General features: G+C 36.3%; 1 protein-coding gene and 1 non-coding gene across 6 annotated transcripts in view; one reads left to right on the top strand and one right to left on the bottom strand.

The window, feature by feature from the left end:
- Positions 1-22688, top strand: part of ELF1 (E74 like ETS transcription factor 1) — a 105011-nt gene that overhangs the window by 16585 nt on the left and 65738 nt on the right. For 2 of the 5 annotated variants that reach the window (XM_027116147.1, XM_027116146.1), the window contains exon 1: positions 11625-11737. The exons of 1 other annotated variant lie outside the window; for it this stretch is intronic. The gene's annotated coding sequence lies outside the window, so the exon portion shown is untranslated. Of the gene's footprint in view, positions 1-11588; positions 11738-17659; positions 17776-22688 lie in introns of those variants that run through there. 2 more of the 5 variants (XM_027116144.1, XM_027116143.1) reach the window with 2 other exon arrangements.
- On the bottom strand, positions 1222-1294 carry TRNAK-CUU (transfer RNA lysine (anticodon CUU)). The gene has a single exon. It is a non-coding gene; the product is annotated as a tRNA-Lys (tRNA).

Below are 22688 nucleotides of genomic sequence, written 5' to 3'. Positions count from 1 at the left end.
GCGTACCACAAAAAAAAAAAAAGTCATTAATTGTCTGAATGGTGTTGTGAAACATGAATAAATAAAGCCTGTAGTCTAAATATTTTATTTGAATATTCCTCTTTACTGAAACGTTTACCAACTTGTTTCTAATTTGAGAAGTTTATTGACAGGATGCCGTATAAGTAAAAGCCTGAAAAGGACAGAAGACGAAAGTTGAAAGAAAGGGCCACTGATTAGGATAATCAGTCCTAATCTATTGGGGAGTCTCCTTCTTTGTTCTGTCTCTAATTTTATTTGTAGACTTAACATAATGCGATGTTCAGGTGTAAGCACTGGGACTAATCCAGAAGCTGTTCTCCTTTAACAAATGCAGAGCTTTGCTGCTGTGGGCTTGACCATTAAACAGGGCTGCCAGACCCAGCCTAACCAACCTATTCATCGGAATTGGGCTGTTCAGGAAAGTGAGAAAGGGGCCTCGCTTTTTGTGTAATTTAGACTTTGAGAAATGACCTGGGAATGGCATGGACTGTGTGGAAGAGAAAAAAGCAGATTTATGATTGAGACAGTATTTAGTTGAACCTCCAAATGTTTTCATTCAGCAAATATTTATTAAACACTGTTGTGGGTCAGGAATGCTATCCGGCTGAAATAAATGACCAATGAGACATGTAAATAAATGATGAAAAAACAAAAAAGAGTGTCGTCACCAGATATTCCAGCAGAGTAAGCAAGAGAAATTATAAAGGAAATCAGTTCACCTTTAGGTCCCTGAAAGCTAGAGTGCTTTGCATATTTTAGCAGTGTATATATGTATGTATGAATGGATAAACAATGTGATTCGTTTATCTATTAGATCACTTACAAAATACTGTGGGAGCACAAAGGAGGAAGTGACCAGTTCTTCCCTCTAATGGTGAAAGAGAGATTCCCCAGGTGGGGAAGGCCAGCAAATGTGGAGTGAGAAAGCGTGACATGCTCTCAATTAATAAGTTCAGCAAAGCTGGATTATAGGGTGAATGTTGGGAGGTGGCATGGTCACAGGTGAGGCTGTAATATGGTAGACCAAAGTCAAGATGCAAAAATGTATTGGAATTTACTCTGTGGGTGCTGGTAGGCCATTGAAGTTTTTTGGTTTTTTTTAATAAGAATATTAGGAGGTAGAATTTATGAGAAATTCCTTTAGGAGGACTTCATTCTTTTTTTTTTTTGGCCGTGCTACATGGCTTATGGGATCTTAGTTACCCTGACCAGGGATTGAACCTGGGGCCCCAGCAGTAAGAGCGCTGAGTCTTAACCACTGGACCACCAGGGAATTCCCGGAAAGACTTCACTCTTGAATTGGAAAATCAAATGTTGAATTTTTAAAGTTATAAACATATACACTGAAAGTGAGCACAGTTAGTAAGTCATATAATTTATGGTAGAATCTGTTTTATCCCTTTCAGATAATATATATGATCTTAGTGCAGGTAAGACCTACACTAGGTAATCAAACTACACCAGGGTGATCAAAATATGCAGGATGGCATTGGTTTGTTCTTGAAAGAGACAGAAATGTATTTTTGCTTTATGAAATTATTGCGAACCTTTTTCTTAAAGATTCTGGCATTTAACTTACTTTGAAATGATTTTAGGCTCATGGAAGAATTGCATTAATAGTACAGAGAGTTCCTGTATATTTTTCATTCATCTTCCACTCATGTTAACATCTTATATAGTCACAGTACAATGATGAAAACTAAGAAATTAACATTGGTGTAATACCATTAGTTAAACTGTAGTAGGATTTTTTTTTTTTTTTCGCGGTACGCGGGCCTCTCACTGTTGTGGCCTCCCCCGTTGCGGAGCACAGGCTCCGGACGCGCAGGCTCAGCGGCCATGGCTCACGGGCCCAGCTGCTCTGCGGCATGTGGGATCTTCCCGGACCGGGGCACGAACCTGTGTCCCCTGCATCAACAGGCACACTCTCAACCACTACGCCACCAGGGAAGCCCTGTAGTAGGATTTTTATAGTTTTTCCACTAATGCCCTTTTTCTGTTCCAAGATCCACCAAGGATACACAAATTGCACTTAGTTGTCATATATCCATTCAAATCTGTGGTGGTTCCTTGTCCTTTTTGACCTTGACACTTGGAAGAGTACTGGTCAGGTATTGTGTAGAATGTGCCTCAATTTGATTTTGTCTGATATTTTCTAATGATTATGGACTGGAGTAATGAGTTTTTGGGCTACTGGAGTTAAAAACAATTTTTGTTTTATTTTTTAACTTAATCATAAAGTAGAATTGATTCCCTTATTTGCTGTACAATTCTATGAACTTTAATACAAGTTTAAATTTGTGTAGCCACCAGCAAAATCAGGATATAGAACAATTCCATCACCTTCATGCTCTGTCCCTATAGTCAGTCCCACCGTCCCCCCAATCCATCCCCTACAACCACTGATCTGTTCATCATTACGGTTTTGTCTCTTTGAGAATGTCATGTAAATGGAATCGTATAGTATGTAACCTTTTGACGCTGGCTGCTTCTTTCACTCAACGTAATGCTTTTAAGAGTGATCCAAGTTGTATTTATCAATAGTTAATTTCATTTTATTGCTGAGTATGGATGTAGTATTAGTATGTTTGTTTATTCCCCCTTTTTGGATAGGTACTTCAGAACACATTATGTGTCCTGGCACTATAATAAGCAATTTAAGTCAATTTTTTGTGGATTTTCAGGGCTAGTTGCTAACGTTAGTTTCTTCATTTCTCTATTTTTACCAGCAATGTAATTAAGAGAAATTGAAGTTCTTGTTTCTTTAACATATCCTAAAATTCCCCTACTTTTCTGTTTGTATTTGGTTCTTTTTATTAAAGAGCAAAAGTAATAGCAAGGTGAATTTTTTTCATGTTGCTTGGTTTTAATCTTTGGGGCTGAGCCTTCTGTGATTCAGGCCTACAGCAAAAACTCAACCCAAGTAAGTCATCGGTCCACAAGGAATGATGAATTTATATTGAGTGCATTTATTTATAAGAAAGCCATAATACTTAGCTTTTTTATTAGTCTCCTTGTAAGTAGGGCCTTTAATTTGTTTTATAGATAAATAAGAAATATCAAATAAAAATAGACATAGTCTAAATCAGGGTAGTGTAAAATAAGAGGCTTGACCTCTATCATATTGTCTTAAATTTTACTAATGGCAAAAGGTAGTTGTCTTTTGTTTTTAAGAGCATGGAGTTTTGGTGTATTTTAAGATGAACTTTTTGGGACTTGTGTTAAAAGTCTATTTGCTTAAATATCCTACTGCCATAAGATAAAAAAATGTTTCTAGAATATTAGTATAGGTTTTCTTTTTCTTAAAACCTTTTATTAGTAAAGTGTAATAAGTGTAATTGAATTTTTGGAGGACTTTATAAAGTTTCCAGTTGTTCTGAATATCTGGTAATTTTACATACTACTTTCAATAAATTATATAAAAATTTGAGGAGGAGACTTCTCTTTTAAATGTAGCCTTAATGTGATTTTTGTTTTCAGTTCCTCAAACACTATTCAGAGGCCTCAGAGAGGCTATGGAGTAATAAAATGTCAGAACTAAAATGGATTTTCAGAATTACCAGATCTCTAGACTCTCTCAATATTTTACAAAAAAATGAAACTGAAATCCCATAGTGGTGTGAAGTAACTTGTTCACAGTCACAGTTGGTTGTAGAAGCTGCGTGATACAGTTCCTCCCCTCAAGTGGGTAACTGGTTTATGAATGTAGACACAGAGTTGTACAAAATTAACTGCAATACAAAATGGAATGTTCTGGGCAATAAGAAAGGCACTGCTTTTCTTAAACAACAGTCTCTCCATCACCCCAAAAATCTTTTCTTGACCCCTTCACAACAAAATTACTTTGTCTTTAGTTTCTCACCCCTCATTCTTCCCTAAACTCTATCTGATCAGATGTTTTGCTTGTTTCTTTTTCACCTTTACCACACCATGAAAATTCTTCTTTCAAAATCAGCAGTGATGTCCATGCTGCTAAATCAACTGTCGTTTTCCTCTCAGACCTCATCTCATTTGATCTGTTGTCAGCATTTGGCACAGTTGCTCATTCCTTCCTCCTGGAAGTACTTCTACTTAAATTTCAGGTTAATGCCACATTTGCCTTATTTTCCTGCTGCATTTCTGGGTACTCCTTTTCAGCCTTCTTTGCTAGTTCTACCTCATCTCCCCTACCTCTAAATAGTAGAGTGTCCCCAAGCTTCTGTCATTGTTACCTTTTATATCTGTAGCTTTAATATCAAATAGATGTTAATGACTCCCAAATTATATATACCTAGCCCAGACCTCTACCCTGGGCTTCAAGACTGTGTATTCAGCTCCAGGACAATACCATTTTGACATCTTTACTTGGATAGCTAATGAGCATCTCAAACTTAGTGTGTTCAGTAACTCCTGATCTCCCCCTACCCCAAACCATCACCATCTATGTTCACCTTAATGTGTTCAGTAACTCCCGATATCCCCTTACCCCAAATCTATCACGGTTTTGGCATCTGCCGTCTTCCAGTGGCCAGAAACTGAGTTTTGAAGCCTTATTTCCCCCACAACCCACTTGTTGTCCATTCAGAAATCTCGTTGGATATTCCTTAAAAACATACCCATAATTTACTCATATCTTCTTCTTCTGCCTCCTTTGTCTAAGCCATTATCATCTTTTCTGAGTTATTGCATAAGCTTCTCCTTTCTTCCATCCCTGGCCCACTGCAGGTTTTTTTGCAACACGGCAGTCAAATCTTATGACTCAGCTACTCCAAACTCCCCTGCTAAAGTCTCTAAACAGTGAGGCTCTCCCTTAGTTTCTAGTGCTCTTCCTCCTTCTGTTACTCTCTTCCTTATTTTCTCTACATGAACCACACTGGCCTCCTTGCTTTCCTTGAACATATCAGGCAAGCTCCCTGTTAGAGTCTTTGCATGGGCTTTTTTCTGCCTGAAATGTTCTTCCTTAGATGTGTCTTCATGGCTAGAGGTCTTTACTCAAAAGTGACCTGGCAAAAGGAAGTCTTCCCTAGCTAGTTTGTGTAAATTGTCATATTCTTCTCATTGCTGTTTTATTTTTTCTTATTCGTCCTTATCACTAACATACTACACATTTTATTGTGTCTTTTATTTATAATCAACATACTATATATTTAGTTCATAACATTTCTCTCTTCCTGGCTAGAATGTAAGCATCATGTGAGTAGGGGTCGTTTATCAACAATGTGTCGTCTTCTTCACTGCTGTATAACAAGGGCCTAGAGAAGTACCTGGCACATGGTAGGTGCTCAGTGAATATTTGCTAAATGAATGAGTGCCTAAGAGTACCTCAGATCTGTTACTAACTTGACATTGGTCAGGTCACCTCTCTGTAGACCTCCTTTTCCTATTGTTAAATGAGACTAGATTGTATCAGTGTTTTAGGTTTTCTTAAAACACTGAAGACTTAAATGAATGTAGTATCAAGTTTCCTTGAAGGTTTTTATAAGAATTCAGTTACTTAACAGAAAAGTTTAAAAACCACTGGACTGAATAGAGGATCTCTAAGTTTCCTTTCAGCCTTGTGGTCAGTCCTTGTAATAATAGTTATAAGTGGGGCAACAGAGGGAAGCCTTCATGTAGAGAAGGCATTTGAACTGAGATTATGAAGGATGGATGAGTAGGCAGAGATAAGGGAAAGGGTAGGAAATAAGGTAAGTGCTTTCCAAGCCCAGAGAAGGCAAACAAATAGGAATGGAGCAATCCAGGTTTCAGTAAGGCTGGAGAGAGAGAGAGAGAGAGAGAGAGAGAGAGAGAGAGGGGGGGGGGGGGGGGGGGGGGGAGGGAGGGAGGGAGAGAGAGAAAAACAGACCCGAGATAGACAGTGGGGAAGAGGTGGAGAGTGGGGAAGATAGGACTGGAAACAGGTAAAGTGAGGTCGGATTGTGAAAACTTTGAACACCATGATAAGTAGTCCAGCTTTTTGCCTCTAGGGAATCAAAGTTTGTTTTTCAGCCATGAGTGATCATCACATCACTCACAGAGTTGTTCTTTAGGAAGATTTCTCTGAGAGTGGTGAAACATGAATTGAAAGTACGCAGTTGGTGGTAGAGAAAGGGACAGTTAAGATGTTGTTGAGATATTATTTTTCTCTGATATGTTGCTTTTACCTGAAGAATAGCAAAGGAGGAGCTGAAGTTTCACTCTCATCTCAATATAAAAACAGAAGATTTCCTCTCTACAACATTTGGAGGTTGCTGAATCGTAAGGTGACAAGAGTCTTTCTGAGCAGCTGCTGTGTGAAGAGCACTAACTACATTAGGTTCTAGGGCTCTGTAGCAGCAGAGCAGTGGTTCTCATACGCCTGGGCTCTATCCACACCACTGAATCTGTTTCTAGGAGTAGGCATGTATCTTCAGAAGTTTCTTTCGGTAATTCGGAGGTGCATCCCTGGTTACAATCCACTGAAGTAAAAAATATATTGTCTTCAATATTGAATTTTAAATTGCAAGAGATAATTTCATGGTGATATAAAACTTGAGATTGCACTTAGCATATTACCTGGTAGCATTATAAAGAATATAATTGTACAGTCAAGTCTTGGTTATTTTTGACAAGAAAGGAAAGTCTAACACCCAAAATAACACATACAATAGAATCTTGTAACATAGTTACATGAATTCAGCTGTATCAAATCATGGGTCAAATCAAACAACCTAAGTGTCCATTGATGTATGAAGGGATAAAGTAGATGTGTATATATGTATACACACACATACATACAATGGGATACTACTCAGCCATAAAAAAGAATGGAATCTTGCCGTTCATGACAACACGGATGGACCTTGAGGGTATTACGCTGAGTGAAATTAGTCAGACAGACAAATACCATATGATTTCACTTATATGTGGAATCTAAAAAACAAAACAAATGAACAAACACCACCAAACCAAACTCATAGATACAGAGAACAAATTGGTGGTTGCCAGAGGGGAAGGGGGTTAGAGGGTAAATTAAATGAGTGAAGGAGGTCTAGTTATAAAATAATTAAGTCATGATGATGTGATGTACAGCATGATAACTATAATCACTAACACTGTATTGCCTTTTTAAAAGTTGCTCAGAGAGTCTTAAAAGTTCTCATCACAAGGAAAAAATTCTATGGTGACAGATGGTAACTAGACTTACTGTGATCATTATGCAGTGTGTACAATATTGAATCATTACATTGTACACCTGAAACTAATATAAAGTTTTATGTCAATTATAACTTCAGTTTGAAAAAAAATCATGGGGGAAATCATGTCTGTTAAAAGTATTTTCAGTGTACAGGTAAAATCCTGATATGCTAAAATTTCCCTTCAATGAACTGTTTGAGAAAAGTTATTCATTCATGTCTGAGTTTCTGCTATGTGTTGGACCCTGTCTTAGTGGTAGGAATACAGTAATGAACAAAGCCAGGCAAAGCTGTGGCCCCTTTTGCCTTTGGTTTGCCTCTGAAAACACACAGACACTTGACCAGGAGGACGTTCTTATGGATGAGTCTTATAATCTGAAGGGGGAAGGGGAAGGGGGTCTTGGTTTAACAAATCTAGTGATAGATAATAGAGAATTACAATTAAGCTCACATTTGGAAATGCTGCACGTTGCTCAGAACCTGGGATTACGCTTTGGAGGTTTTAACATCAACAAAATTAATGCTGTCCTGCTGAAAGATTTATAACACTGAATCTTGGTCTTTAAATTTTTATTTTTATATTTAAATAGTAGGGAAGAGTGATTTTGGTCATTTATCATTTTAATGGTTTGATCTTTTCTTCTTCCATCTCTGGATGGAAACATGTTAGCTGCAGATCCAGAAAGATTCAAACCATGCCTTTTTCTTAGCCCAGGGTTCCTAGATATGAAACTTAGACTGTTCTGTATTTTCACGTACTAGAAGTTCTCAAATTTGAGTTCAAGGAGAAGAGGTAAAAATAAAAGGGAAGAAGAGAGTGCTTGCTTACACAGTAAATTCTTTTCATAAGTTCTATTTTTAAACAAAGAAATGAACAGTGTCTTAACTTCAGTTGGCATTTAATAAATTCATTCAGTTGACATCTTTCTCAGCTAATAGTTCAAATATAAATGTTGGCAATTCCCCCAGGTGTGACAGCTCTATATTAAGATATATACTGACTTTGATATATATCTAATTTTAGAAATAAACATACCCACAGTATATACAGGTGCATTATATTTCCATCACAAGTCTAAGATGCCACATTTTATTTACAAATTTAGAGACCTAAAGTTTGTCATCCTGAAGTATTTGATACTGGTTGCTTCTGCTATGAAGCATAATAATAACAGCTAATGTTTATGAAGTGTTTATTAAGCGCCTAGTACTGTATTGTACATGAACTGGATTTCTTTTTCAAGTCACATTTGTTGAGGTATAGTTTATATACAGCACAATTTGCCCTATTTAGTTATACAGTTTTGCAATTTTTGACATGTACAGGTATTATAACCAATACCACAGTCACCATACAGGATATTTCCATCACCCCAAACAGTTCCCTCGTTCTCCTTTGTAGTCAACCCGTTCCCCTCATTCCCATCCCCTGACAACCACTGATATAATTTCTGTCTTGTTTTGCCTTTTCTAGAATGTCATATAAATGGAATCATACAGTACGTATTTTGAGTTTGGTTCATTTCATTTAGCCTTATGCTTTTAGATTCATCCATATGGTATCATCTGTCAGAAGTGTAGAAGTTAATACCTTTTTATTGCTGATAGCATTCCATTGTATGGATATACCACAGCGCGTTCATCTGTTCACCAGTTGGTGGACATTTGCGTTTCCAGTATTTGGTGATAATGAATGAAACTGCTATAAATATTTATGTAGTTTTTTTTTTAATAGACACATATTTTCATTTCTCTTAGGTAAATATCTAGGAGTAGGACAGCTGGATTGTAGGATAAGTGTATGTTTAACTTTATAAAGAATTGCTAAACTGCTTTCCGAATAGGCATTCCCACCAACAGTATGTGAGAGTTGTAGTTGTTCCATATCCTCACCAGCCCTTGGTATTGTTAGTGGTGGTGGTGTTGTTTTTAATCTACTGTAATGGTGTGTAGTGGTATTCTGACTTTAATTTGCTTTTCTCTAGTGAGTAATGATGCTGAGATCTTTTCTCTGCTTATTTACCATCTGTATCTCTTCTTCGGTGAAGTATCTGTTCAAATAGTTTGACCATTTAAAAAATTGGCTTGTTTTCTTATTTTTGAGTTGTGAAAGTTCTTTCTATATTCCAAATAGTAGTATATGAACTGACTTTAATTCTCACAGTAATTCTTTGAGTTGGAGGTGGTTACTGTTAGAAGTAATTTCCCAGGATTACACAGCTAATAGGTAGCAGAGCTAGGATTTGAACTCAACCTGTGCTGAACTGTTTGCCAGGGGTTTTTTTTTTGTTGTTGGTTTGTTTTTTTTTGGGTGGAGATTGATTTTTGGGAGCTGTGAATAGAACCAGGATCCAATTCCTGTAGGTGGTAGGATAACGCTTATAGAGACACCCCTGAGCAAAGGGGCAATATATTACAGTAGCAGCTCTGGATTGCCTCTTTGGGAACAACTCAGATGTTTGTTTCTGTTGAAGAGGGGTGATTATTTTTACTTTACATCTTTTACTTCACTTCTACATACCGGTGGCCAAAAGTACTTTTAAATTACAGTCTGAATATCTGCCATTATCAAGTAATAAGGTACTTGATACAAAAGGATTTTCTCAATAGCAGAAGCAAACCCTTTTATATATCTATACTTCATAAAAAATTTCACACATTTGATGTTAGTCATTTGTTTTTTAAAAACCTTTATCATAATAATGCTGACTTCTAGGCACTTACTATTTGGTGATATCCTCAGGGAATATGTAGAACTTACTGACCTTTCAGAGCGGCTTTGGACCCCAGTACTTCTAAAGTTATAGTCATAGTGTTAGATGTTTTTTAAAAATCTTTCATTATCCACTCTGTCACTTGTTGGTTCGACATCATCCTTTCACTAGTCCCTCTTTCACCACTTATAACTTCTAATTCTGATTAGGTAAAAGATAATCAGATCGTTAGGCTTATTTGTGGATATTATCTAAGATAAATTTTAACTCTGGGAAACGACTTGGGGGATTTTCCAGTGAAAATTTCCCGTGACTGCTCAGAGGATCTTTTTCCTTGGTGTTTGGGTTCCAAGTAGTCATTCTGGATAAATGAGCTCTAAAGCAAGTTAAATATAACATTTGTCAGTAGAAGATGTGATGTATTTTTCTTTTTAGCATAATTTTTATTAATAATTTGTTAAATCGTGGAGATTATTTTAGTAAAAATATTAGTCAAGCAGTGTTCAGTGGCATGGATAAACAGGCACTTAATGGACAGAAAGTTAGTTTACAATCATTATGTTTTGTAGCAGTTTGTAAAGTTCCTGTCAGTGACAGCTTGTCCTCTCAGCTGTGCCTCTAGTAAGGCAGAATAATTACTTCCAAGTAATTAACTAAAGGAAGAAAACCTTGCTAAATCTTATTTACTTTTTGTAAAAGATAGGATGAAGCCTAGCTAGTGAGTTGCGCTTCTTCATTTCAAGTACTTTTGGAAGTACTTAATGCTTTTAAGCCATTCTGATCAATTTAAGCTCTTAGAGTAAATTAATAAATACTCACCCAGAGGACAGGGTAAGTAGCTGTAATAATTACCGTTTCCACTGCTTGGGCACATTGTCAGATGTACGATGACTTGGAGAGCAAACTGCACTGGCCATATGTTTTGTTGACACCCTGGGGCTCACCAGAGCTGTAACAGGGTGCTTTGCACACGGTTGGCTTCTATGTGTGGACAGTTTTGTTTGGAAGGTAAAGAAAACTGTGGCTATCGCTTGGCAGTAGTAGAGTTATGAACAGTGATTGCATTGATAATTTGTTTCAAATAGAGTTTTGTGAAGCTTGCAATTCTATTTAAAATCATTTTGCTATATTGAACTTTAGTTCTTTCTAATCCCAAGTTTGCTTTTTTATTCTGAAAACCAGATTAGTAATTCACACTTACTTTTCCATTGAACTTTGAATTTTCTAGTGGATTTTATCTGTTTAGCGAATGTATAAATCTGCATGTGGTATTACAGTGTGCTAGCTTTTCCAGATTACATAGCAATATACCCCTTTTATATAAGAGTTAATGAGTTGCCAGGTTAGACTCAGCAGGCCATTGTTACATTAAAAGCCAGAAAGTTTGCTGTCTCTCTTCCATTCCCTTCCCTACTTTTTTTTTCTTTCATAGTTTTATTTAGTTGCTATATTAAAATAACTTCTAAAAATTGAGATTTTTATTTTTTAAAACAACATAGAGGTTTTTCATTTTGCTTCCTTACAGGTTCTATCTCATTGTTAATTTTAAATTATGGTAATTAATCTGAGCTGAGTAATGGTTTAATCAAGGTAGACCTTGCTCCTTGGCTGTGCCTCTCTCCTTTTTCTACCCCTCTCCCCGTTTTCACCTGTGGATTCGCATGTCTGACCTAGCAGAGTAATTGGGTCCACGGCAACATGGGCGTGCCTCCCTTAGAAACACTCAGTCTCACATATGACTCATAAGCTGAAGCACAGACACCACTTCCCCAATCTACAGGAGCCATTTTAACAGCACAAAACTTGCCGGATTGCTTTTTACTTTCAAGCCCAAAGGACAGTATCTAAAGAGAACGAGAATATTTGAAGGTAACTTGTTAAGATTTTGCGTGTTTGCTTCTGGCTGTTTCCTGAGCCTGATAAACGGAGGGTGGTTCTTACCTGTCGAAGGACAGGGCTGAATGTGTTCTTTAACTCTCTGGAAAAAATGTGTGTAGTCAGTCACATGCCTGATCGAACTTCACTACTAGGGGGAAACAAAGCTTTCAAGTTCTGGAAAGTTTTAGATCTTCTTGGTAAAGCATTTTTTATATTTTGTGTGATTTTTTTTCCCCCCCATTTTTTTTCTCCTTGAGAATAAAGGAGATTTTTCTTACTTTCTTTTTCATACTACAAAGCAAACTAGGTCAAATTCCAATTTTTAAAAATGTAATTGTATTTGTGAGGGTACCCTGTAATTTACAATTAAGTAAACTATATTATTCACCTGTGATTTGGGTGTTAAGAAAGAAGTTCAAGAGCGAAGATTTTGTTTTGGCGTTTTAGTTAAGGGGAACTTTGGGACACCTCAGTCATAGGTGTTGCTCATTGACTGTAATGCCCTTTGTAATATCCTTTTTTCTTTCTCTAAAGTTAATGAAATTATACTAAACACTTAATTTTGAAAACTATATAAGTTTGAGTAAAATGAATGGTCATTTAGATAACAGGTTGAAGTGATTATTAAATAAAGAGGAAGAAAGGCTAGAATGATTCATTTACTATTAGAAAAAAATAATAAAGTTTTATAATTCACACTGGAAACTTATTCTGTGTAACAGCCTTAGAAGCATAGCTAGTTTCTGAGGAAACGTAGTATTTTGATTTGTGTAAAAAGAAAAAGTAAAGAGTATTAACCTTCTGTCTATACAACTATTCTTAAAATTTGCTTGTTTGGAGTAAAAAAAAAAATACCTAGAAAAGGTTGCTTAGTTTTTTCCTGAAATATTTCTCATTATTGAAATTAGGAGATTCTGGTGTGCCTTGAAGTTCTAGGTGCTCTGAGAAGCTGGATGCAGCAGTATATTGCTTATGAAAGTTATTTGTGAAACTAAAATTTGAATGAAAGTAAAATTTGAATATGCAGTGATTCCAAATACAGTTTTTAGAAATAAAATTTGCCAAGTCATTTATTATTGAATGTAATGATATTTAGCTAGTTCTTTGGGGATTCGCTGCTAATAAATTTCTGACTGCTTGAAGGCCTATCAGATGAAAGTGAAGATTTCTAGGCTGTCAATTATTATTTCTTACTCTTTGAAAGGATTGTTCATATTATCAGATCTCAATTTGTGGTCTTATAAGACAGGCACAAGCAGACATTTTACCAGTTCAGCTCTGAGCCATTTGCTGTCATCTTTGTTTGCATATTGCTGGTTTAGTCAGCTTTTGCGTAAGCAGAGGTTGTATTTACTTCTAGTGTGCTCTGTGTGAAAAATCTAATGAAACTTTTTTGCCTTTCTTTCTCTCTTTTTTTCCTCCCTTCCTTCCTCCCTCCCTCCCTCCCTTCCTTTTCTTTCTTTCTTTTATTTTATTTTGAGTTTTTAAAGGCCAGCGACCCACAGAGAAAAATCAAGGGGCACACAAAGAAGCAAATAATTAAGATTTTATTTATTAAAGAGAAGTAGAAGAATTTAGTTTCTTAAAATGAAGACATTGGTGCAATTCAAATAAAAATAAATACCAGTCATATATTTCAGTTTCTTATTATGTGGAGAAGACTGAGGTGGGGCTTCAGGGAGAAGGGAGGAAAAAAAAAGCATAGAAGCAAAGGAAGGCCAGTACGACTTATTAGGCAGTCCCCTTCCCATCCCACCCCTTTCCTTTTATAAGGTTGAATATGAGTTTAAAGTGAGTCATCAGAATTAAACTTAGAATTACCAATTTGAAGAACTTAGCGTTAAAAAAGACTGAAGATCATCCAACTGCCTCACTTTTATAGTTGAAGAAACAGTGCTCAAAGAGGTCTTGTGACTTGCTCAGGGTTATGTAGTGCTTGATGGCAGGCCTTCGAGCCTGGAGCTGCTCCTGCTAGCCCACACCAACAAGTGATGCTTTGTTTGAAATGGTCTGTATTTCCTCAAGAGTAAATAAAGCCTTAATTAAGTTGCTTGGTGATCATTTTGGTGATAAGGTATGACCAAATGAATTAACTAATGATTTTGAAAATGTGTTCAAACTAAGTTTCCTTTTTCCTCAGAGAGAGGATGAGCCATTTGTTTAATTTCTACAACAGCTTTTTTTCACTACTATTAGAATTTTTTCATAGTTGAAGCATTGTGACATTGCATGTTTAAGATGGGCCTCAGGGAGATGGAAATACAAGGACTTGGGAATTTACGTTGAACTTCCAGATAGAAAGACAGGTTTATTTCCACTTTAATTTTACCTCATATTGTTTTGGGAGGGCATATACTGTTTAGTATGATACCTTGTTCTATTAAAGTGTGTGTGTTAAACTTTGCATATGTTTACAAAAATCTAGAGGTCTCTAAACCCTAACGTAAGTACAATCTTGACTTTAACCTTCCCGTAATTAATAATCTCATTCCATTTGTTGTACCCTACTCCTCTTCTTTGAAAGTTTACTTTACATACCGGGCACTTGAGTCTTAGAATCTGGGGAATACAAAATCTTTGTCTATTCACTTTTTGATGTGTTTTTATTATGGTGGTTGAAATTTACTTCAGATCTGCCTTTCTTTAGATTTTTTAAATGCTTTGCATATGACTGTTGAATCTTTTAAATTTCCAAGTCCCCTAACCTAATTCAGCGTCAGATCCTCCACAGTGTGGCCATCATTGTTCTAAGCAACGAACAGGGCACAGAAGGCTAGAAAACCTGGGCTCTCGTCTCACAAACTTAGATTCTTACTGGGAAAACGTAGGTGAAATAAGTAAAGAATGGAACCAAACCACTGAGTTGTTAAATTTCGGTTCAGACTGTTTGCCTAGAGGTGAAAGGTGACTGAGACTTAAAATAGGCAGAAAAGTCTATGAGTCTTTAGGAATTATGAGTATTGAAGAATGAATAGCATTTGTGTAGGTTAAGGAGAGTGTCTTCAATAAGAATAAGAATATAAGCTCTTAGAGAGCAGAGAGGTTTTATTCTATTTCTTCAGCTTTTTCAACCTTTGACAGAGTATCAAGCACAAGTGTATAGGCCGGTGTTATTTGCTGCATTAAACCCTTGGCTGCTCAGTTGGGCAGGTCCTGTTAAAGTTAGTGGTAGCAAATCTTTAAAGGGCATGTGGCCTTCAACTTAATCTCTGATGCCTGCACATTGCAACCAAAGAAGTAATTAACACCTGCCTGGTAGTATACTACCTTTAAAGTAGTAATTTTTGACCTTTGGTGTAACAGAGAATCACCTGGCTTCAACTTAGAGATTTTGGTTCCTTAGGCCCTGGGGTTTGACTTATCCATCTGCAATTTTAATAAGTACTCTAGATGACTGTGATGCACAGGCTGCCACACTTTCTTGGAGAGTTTGCAGGCCTAAGAGCTGTGAAGAGTGATTAATCAGTTACTTAACATTTTAATATCTGAATTTTTAAGGAACAGTGGTATTTTGAAGCCCACGGCCTGTAGTAAGTAAGAAAAGTCACTAGAACTTATTTAGCCTCGTCTCCCTACCCTAGTTATCCCTTTGTCTGTTCCAGTTTTTTGCTGTGGTATATTTTTCAACTTTGTGGCTCTCCCTGTTTCCTTTTCTCTAATTCTACCTCTTCTCCTCCGGCTCCCCATTCACTACCGGCTTGACCACAATATATAATTAAACTAATTATTTTTGTTTTTCAGGTATAATTAGCCTCTTCTTTATCTCTCAGCAAGCCATCACATTCTCTCCAATGTTAGGTTTTTTTTTTAGTTCCCTTTGGTGCTTCATGGTATCTCTCCATTCTGTTTTCCTTGGGTTAGAGCCAAAACAGCCCCTTCCTGATTTAGGGTAGCATTATAGTCTTTGAAAACCCTTCTCTCCTGGGAAATACACTATTAGTGTTTGTAATTGTTTGAGTCTGGCAGGGAGTAACTTTTTTTTTACCGTTTGAGTTTCTTTGGACATTTAACTGCATAGTTGATTGCATATTTGTAGGCTTTGCATTACATTACGTCTCATCTAATGGGACATAGGTGTTCACAGACTCTCATAGAAATGGGAAGAAGAGTCCCATCAGTTGAATGGTCTGAATATAATTTTGCTACCATCAGTTGGCCAGAATATTTTGCTCCTTTGCTTAGGAGCTGCCTCATAGAAATGGTAGGAATTAAATTAGTAATATCATTGAGTCAACCTAAATGATTAGGGCAGTTTTCAACTGTCTGAGCAATCTTTCTCCCATTAGTAGAAGAGGAACTCCTAAAGAGCAAGTTATTTGTCACCTCTATCTTTGTGTCTTGTCAGACGATCTGTATACTAGAGTAAAAGTGGCTATTGAGCTATACTACAAATGTGTAGGCACCCCACCCTTTTTGAAAAAAATAACTCCTGGGCTGTTTGCTTTGTTGGTAGAGGTAAACTTCTCTTTTCACTTTCATTCTCTTACCCCTGTAGGAATTCAGAGCTCTTCTTTCATTTGTCTTTTAATGCTGAGTAGCAGGATATCAGCTCTTTTTTATCTCCATATTTTGTAGCTTGAGATTGGTTGCCAGCATCAAAACAAACCAAAAAAAAAAGCACAACAGTAAACAATATGAATGCCTTCTGGAGTTTTTGTGAAGATTGATTTAATAATTTTTATATTAAAAAGCTATCAAAATGATGCACATTGTTAAAAATCTAATAAAAAGCCTTTAGTGAAAAGCAGCCTCTCTACCCCTTCCCACTCTCAGTCCTGCTGCCTAAAGGCAACCACTTATACAAGTTTTTGGTTTTTTGATTTTTCAAACTTGAATTTTCTTGGATCTATCCTTTTCCAGTCTTCTACCCCACGGAATAGAAGTTCTTCAAGGGCAGGAACCAGTGTGACTTCACATGATATAAAGTCATGTAAAGTTCATTTTCTGTGTGATAGATGCTCAGTAATACAGTGGTCATTGTATTTGTGCAGAGTTGTATGGTACAGTTTTACAAATCTAAATTAAAGAAAATTGGTTATTTTCTGTGTTTTAGAAAACAGTCCTGTAAACAGTGAAACTAGAAAATTTTACAATTAAAACTATAAAACTGAGGTGTTGATTTAATAACTGTTAGTTTATATGCATCTTATTTTTTATACCAAAATACTAAATGGAAGCTGAGTATTGTAATGGAGCAATTCATTATCCTTTTTTCTTTAAAACTGAAATGTGCATGTGGGGGAATGTATAAAACATATACAGTTTAAATGTAATTACATAGTGTTTACCCATGTCACAACAGAAATAGAGCCTGTTTATTAAGATAGAAATCCCCCAGCGGGACTTTCCTGGTGGTCCAGTGGCTAAGACTCCCTGCTCCCAACGCAGCTGGCCCAGGTTTGATCCCTGGTCGGGGAACTAGATTCCTCAGGCCTCAACTAAAGATCCCGCATGCGGCAATGAAGATCCCAAGTGCCACAACTAAGACCCAGCACAGCCAAATAAATAAACAAATATTTAAAAAGAAAAAAAGAAATCCCCCACTCTGCCCATGTCTGCTTCTCCTTAAAAATAACTATTATCCTGATTTTTGTGATAAGCTTTTCTTTATAGTTTTACCCCTTTGAACTTTATTTAAATGGATCACACCATATATATTCTATAGTGACTTGCTTCTTTAATTTAACTCTATTAGCTTTATCTTACTTAATTTTAATTGCAGAGTAGTATTACATTGTCTGTATCGGAATGTATTTATTCCTTCTTGTTGATGGCAGTAGATTATTTCCAGTTTGGGAACACTCTTGCACATAATTCTTGGAGCATACATGCAAGCATATGTGAAGAGTTTACAAAGAGTATGGAGAGAATGAATATTTAAGATACTTCAGAGTTTTTCATTATCTTTCCTAGGAACAGATGCCTGCTATTGATGCCTTCCTACCCATTCAGCATCTTACTATGATGTTTTGCCCTGGGGACTAAAATCTTCCAGGACCCTAAACAAATGGGCAGTTGATGCCTTTAGAGTAAGTTGCAAACATTAGTATATTTGACCACTAAACACTAAGCAGTTTAGCATGCCTGTCATTTATTAACTAGAGATTAATTAGTTCAAACATAATTTTGAATAAAAAACAAATTTTGATAGAATATTATAATCCCTATTATATACATAAAAACAATATTATTATTGATATGTATGAAGTAAAGGTATAAAAATATAGACAGTTGGGGCAACATCAATTTTAGAGTAGTCGGAGGAGATTGGTGAGGGATATACAGAAGGCTCTAACTGTATTTGACTTTTTTATTCTTAAGAATCTGAAACAAATTATGGAAAAGTGGTAATGTAATGTGAAGCTGGGTGATGGGTATGTCAATGTATTCTTTCTTTGGTTGAACTATTTCACAGTAAATTGTGCTATATAAGGGGTAGTTTATTTTTGCCCCACATTTACATATAACTGAGAAATAATGTTTAATTTGTTGAGGAGTAGAAGTTGATTTTTTTAAAAAGTGAATAAACTCTACATCAGTTAAAAAAAAATCACCATTTCAGTGAAGGAGATTAGGTAGATTCAGAATTAAGTTATAATAGGACCGTGTATCTGTCCCACATAACTAACAAGATGGCTCTGGGCATACTTCTTTTTTTAATAAATTTATTTTATTTATTTTTATTTTTGGCTGCGTTGGCTCTTCATTGCTGCGCGCGGGCTTTTTCTAGTTATGGCGAGCGGGGGCTACTCTTCTCTGCGCAGACTTCTCATTGCGGTGGCTTCTCTTGTGGTGGAGCACGGGCTCTAGGCGCGCAGGCTCAGTAGTTGTGGCGCACAGGCTTAGTTGCTTCGCCGCATGTGGGATCTTCCCGGACCAGGGCTCAAGCCCATGTCCCCTGAATTGGCAGGCAGATTCTTAACCACTGTGCCACCAGGGAAGTCCTCTAGGCATACTTCTGATGAGTAAATGATAATTTCCAGTTGAGATCCATTGGAGCTATAGTTTGCTAGAAATAATTTAGTCTTTAGAATCAAGACACATTCAAATATTTTTCAAAAACACATTTTAGAACAAAGATTCATAAAATATAATTGATATAGTATTAACTGACACTGATAAACTTTTAAGTAGCTAATACCCCAAATCAGACTTTTACATCTAACCAGATTTATTACCATAATTAGTGTTTCATCTTGCTTCCTGATATGGGTGTCATCTTGTTTCCTTAAAATTCTTACTATAATGATAGTAATTCTTGCATCTTTAGTGACTTTTTTTGTTATAAACTTGATATGGAATCTTTATATAAGATTTCCAAAATTTAATAATGTAAATGTGGGAGTTGTTATAAAAAGGGAAACATAGATCTTAATCCAGTGTTTTGCTTTTGCAGTCATCTCTTGGCTCTCTTTTTTGAGCTCTTTTTCACAGTGTCCGTATAAGTAGTGGCAGGGACAAAGAGGAACAAATGAAAGTAGAAGTCATAGGATTTTATAGTTGGAAGGGTTCTTAAAAGTCATGCAATTCAGGGGGCTCCTGGATTTGTTATTATTATGTTCCTTTTCATCCTATATAATTCATTGATTTCATTCAACAATTATTTATTGTCTGTTAGGGAGAATTCTTGATGCTGGAGAGTACAGCAGACAGAGATTTTCTTATGGCAATTTAGAACATATCCATGCTGATGGAACCAATGCCGTATTTTGTGTTTTTGGCCGCACTGTGTGGCATGTGGAATCTTGGTTTCCGGATCAGGGATTGAACCCGTGGCCCCTGCGTTTGACGTGCAGAGTCTTAACCACTGGACTGCCAGGGAAGCCCCCAGTGCTGTGTTGGTGGTGGTGTGTAGCCTGTACCTTTTAGGCAAGATAGAAAAGGTTAGACCCACAAGCTTCTTGTTAAGATCTCTACACACGGCATTCCTAAGGTGGGCTATAGCCTTTGTTCTGCAGAAGGTCAGAACACTTTGTGAGAGGCATCACTGAAGATGGGCTGCTTTTTGCATCTTAGATATTTCTGTTTGTTATAATTGAAGCCTAATAATCATGATTTATCTTTCTTTGGTAATAATATTTTTCTAAGCACTGAGTCCTAGCGAATGTTTAAAATTCCTTTCCAGGTAATCTTTGTGTTTATTTAGAATTTTATGTCTTAAAGAAGCTTGTTAAAGTATGCTGGAAGAATATATACAGTATTATTACTATTTATATAAGGTTAAATATATACCACACAAAGCACACATATATTAAAGCATAAAGAAAAAGAACGTGAAGATTTTAGATTTAAATTAGAATAATCTGAATTAACGTTATATGTGTTTTAGTTTGAGAGACAGGTCATATTTAGAAACAGAAATTTATGTTGTTTATTCAGAACGTTTTATGGCATGAACTGTTAAGCTGGGTGTTACATTTGATCCTTTCGTCTTTGGATCAGAGACAAATATGTGGGCTGTTATAGGATCATTTATAACCTGTTAGTCTTCCGAATAAACTGAAAGGAAGGTGTACTGTTCGTCTGCACTTGGAAGAATAGAACAGCTGCTCACCATTGTTCGCATATTTGATTGTTGAGAAGTGGTAGACGCCAGGTTCTCTGCAGATGTCCTGAGACTTTTCTGACCATTTTCGGGTGGTTCGACCCAAGCATCAGAGCCAGAGGCTGTGGGAAGGGAGCTAATGTGTAAGGAAATGGACAATTCCCTTAGGGTTCAGGGAGCATTTATTCCCTAGATACTGGGGACAGTTGAGGGTAATACATTTACAAGTAAGAGCAGAAATATACTAAAGATATGCTAGGAAGGCACTAGTAGCTCTTAACACTGTTGAAAAGAATGAACTAGATATTTTCATTGAAAAATACTGAATAAAAATGAAATTGTTTTCCAAGATACTCATTTAAGAAATGTTACTTGCTTTAGGAACATGGTGCCATGTTTAAAGCTGATTATTACATGTATATTAAATTCTCTTTAGGAAAGAAAGACCATAAGATGAGCTTACTTGCAGTAAAATATTGAGTCATTGTGGACATTGACCTAGAGACAAATAGCACTATAGCCTGGTGAAATTGTAGTTGTGGTAACTTATAGCTTAGGTAAGAATTGACCAATGGAGAAGATGGCTGTATTGTGCCCAAGTTTTTATGGAATATGACGCATATGAGTGATGAATTGAGGTGATTCTTAGGAATTATTAGTTGGGGAGGCAGCTGGGCATGATGAAAAGTGAGCATCTCTGTTTTAGTTGTAATTAATTGCAAGCTTGCTTAAAATGACTTAAAACAGTAATAAGTATTCACCTATTGGGAATGGAGTTCTATTTGCTTTGCGTATAGTTGGGGAACATATGTGAATAGATAATGTGAGCCATGTTTTGGATATACTGAGAAGAGAGCAAGGGAGTGGAGGTAGTTAGATTGGGGGGGAACACAAATTGTAATCAGGGAGAAGTGCTCACAAGAAGCCATGGTAAAAATGACCAGAGATCAAAGAGGCAAGGTGTCTGTCCTGCTGTTTTGAGTCAGTTGTTCAAAGTGGTTTTTTGTTTTTTGTTTTGTTTTTGGTGGTAGTTATCTTTTTTGAGAGGTAAAGGCAGGGTGGGGAGAGCGTCTTCTGTCTAGGTGGTCACATGTTATTTACCTAACCAGTTGGGTAAAATAGTTTGGGGGCTGTCCTGTTGTTCAGAGACTTGATTTTTTTACTCACTCATTGTGGTTTTCAAGTCTTAATTTGTAAGGTACTTACTCCTAAGAATACTTCTTAAGAAATCTATTAATAACGAGTCTTCATGTGTGTAATGAACTTAGATCCCAACCTCAGAATACCTTTTTAATTGTTCTGTTTTCATAAACACTCTTTGCCAATTCTATCTTATACTTCTGACACCAGACTTTGATACCTTTTCACATAAACTATTGGACTATTTATAAAACAAGACATAAAGATGTAGCAGAGAAGGCAGGAAATACTTGACGTTTGTATGCCATATCTTGTTCTCTGCTTCCTGTCAGTTAAACCACGATGAGAGGAACAGAGACACAGATGTACAATTGCTGCTCTAATTTCCCATTCGGGAGACCAGTTAGGTATAAAGCTTGTTTCATTAAACTTCTGTCACTTGTTGATTCTAGGCATGTTGTAGTCTTGTTTTGTGTTATATGGGTTGTATGGATGACAATTAGATGTTTGATATAGAAAATATAAAATGTGTTTACTTTTGTGAAATTTTTATAAGTCATAAAAGACTGGCATTCAAATTTGTATCTATGGTATACATGCAATATGAAATGATAAGCTAGTATGTTGGTCTCAAAATTTTGACAAGCATTAATTTATTTTTGTATTTTGGTTTATCAGTATTTTTTAAAACTTTTAGAGCACTTTATGGTTTACAAAGGAAAATCTTACTAGGTACAACTTTAAGATGATGAAAGGAAGGCCACAGAGGTTGACCTATCTAAGAAAATAAAGTTAGTAAATGGCAGGACTAGGATTTGGATGCAGGTCTTCTGATGCTAAATCTTGTGTCCTTTTAGGAAAAGGTTTGTTTTCATTAAATTACTATTTTACCTATTATTCAGTGATTTAACCTTTTAGGTTTTCCTTAGCTTCTTCTATCTGCAATGTCCCCCCAGCAAATAATTACTGAATATTATGGGAGAATAAGCTTTGTAGCCACTTCTGCTACATCTTTTGTCTTAGCTGATAGACTAATTGCCCGTAGTGTCATAGTGTTTTTTTCCTGTCCTTCTCCCTTACCCACTGGTGTCTGGCAGATAGGTCCCTAATGAGCACTTGTGAAATAAGTAAAAGAATGTAGATAGTACTGATATGATTTCTGAAGGCCACCTAGTATATAGGAAAAGATAATACAGGGGGAATTTTCTCTTCTTCCTTGAAGTGTTTATATTTGTGAAGGGAATGCTTTAAAAAATT

Source organism: Aethalodelphis obliquidens, unplaced genomic scaffold (assembly GCF_003676395.1).
Source record: "Aethalodelphis obliquidens isolate GAN/ISIS:26980383/991018 unplaced genomic scaffold, ASM367639v1 scaffold16, whole genome shotgun sequence".
In the NCBI taxonomy this organism is placed as follows: domain Eukaryota; kingdom Metazoa; phylum Chordata; class Mammalia; order Artiodactyla; family Delphinidae; genus Aethalodelphis; species Aethalodelphis obliquidens.
This window is presented reverse-complemented; position numbering and strand designations above follow the sequence as displayed.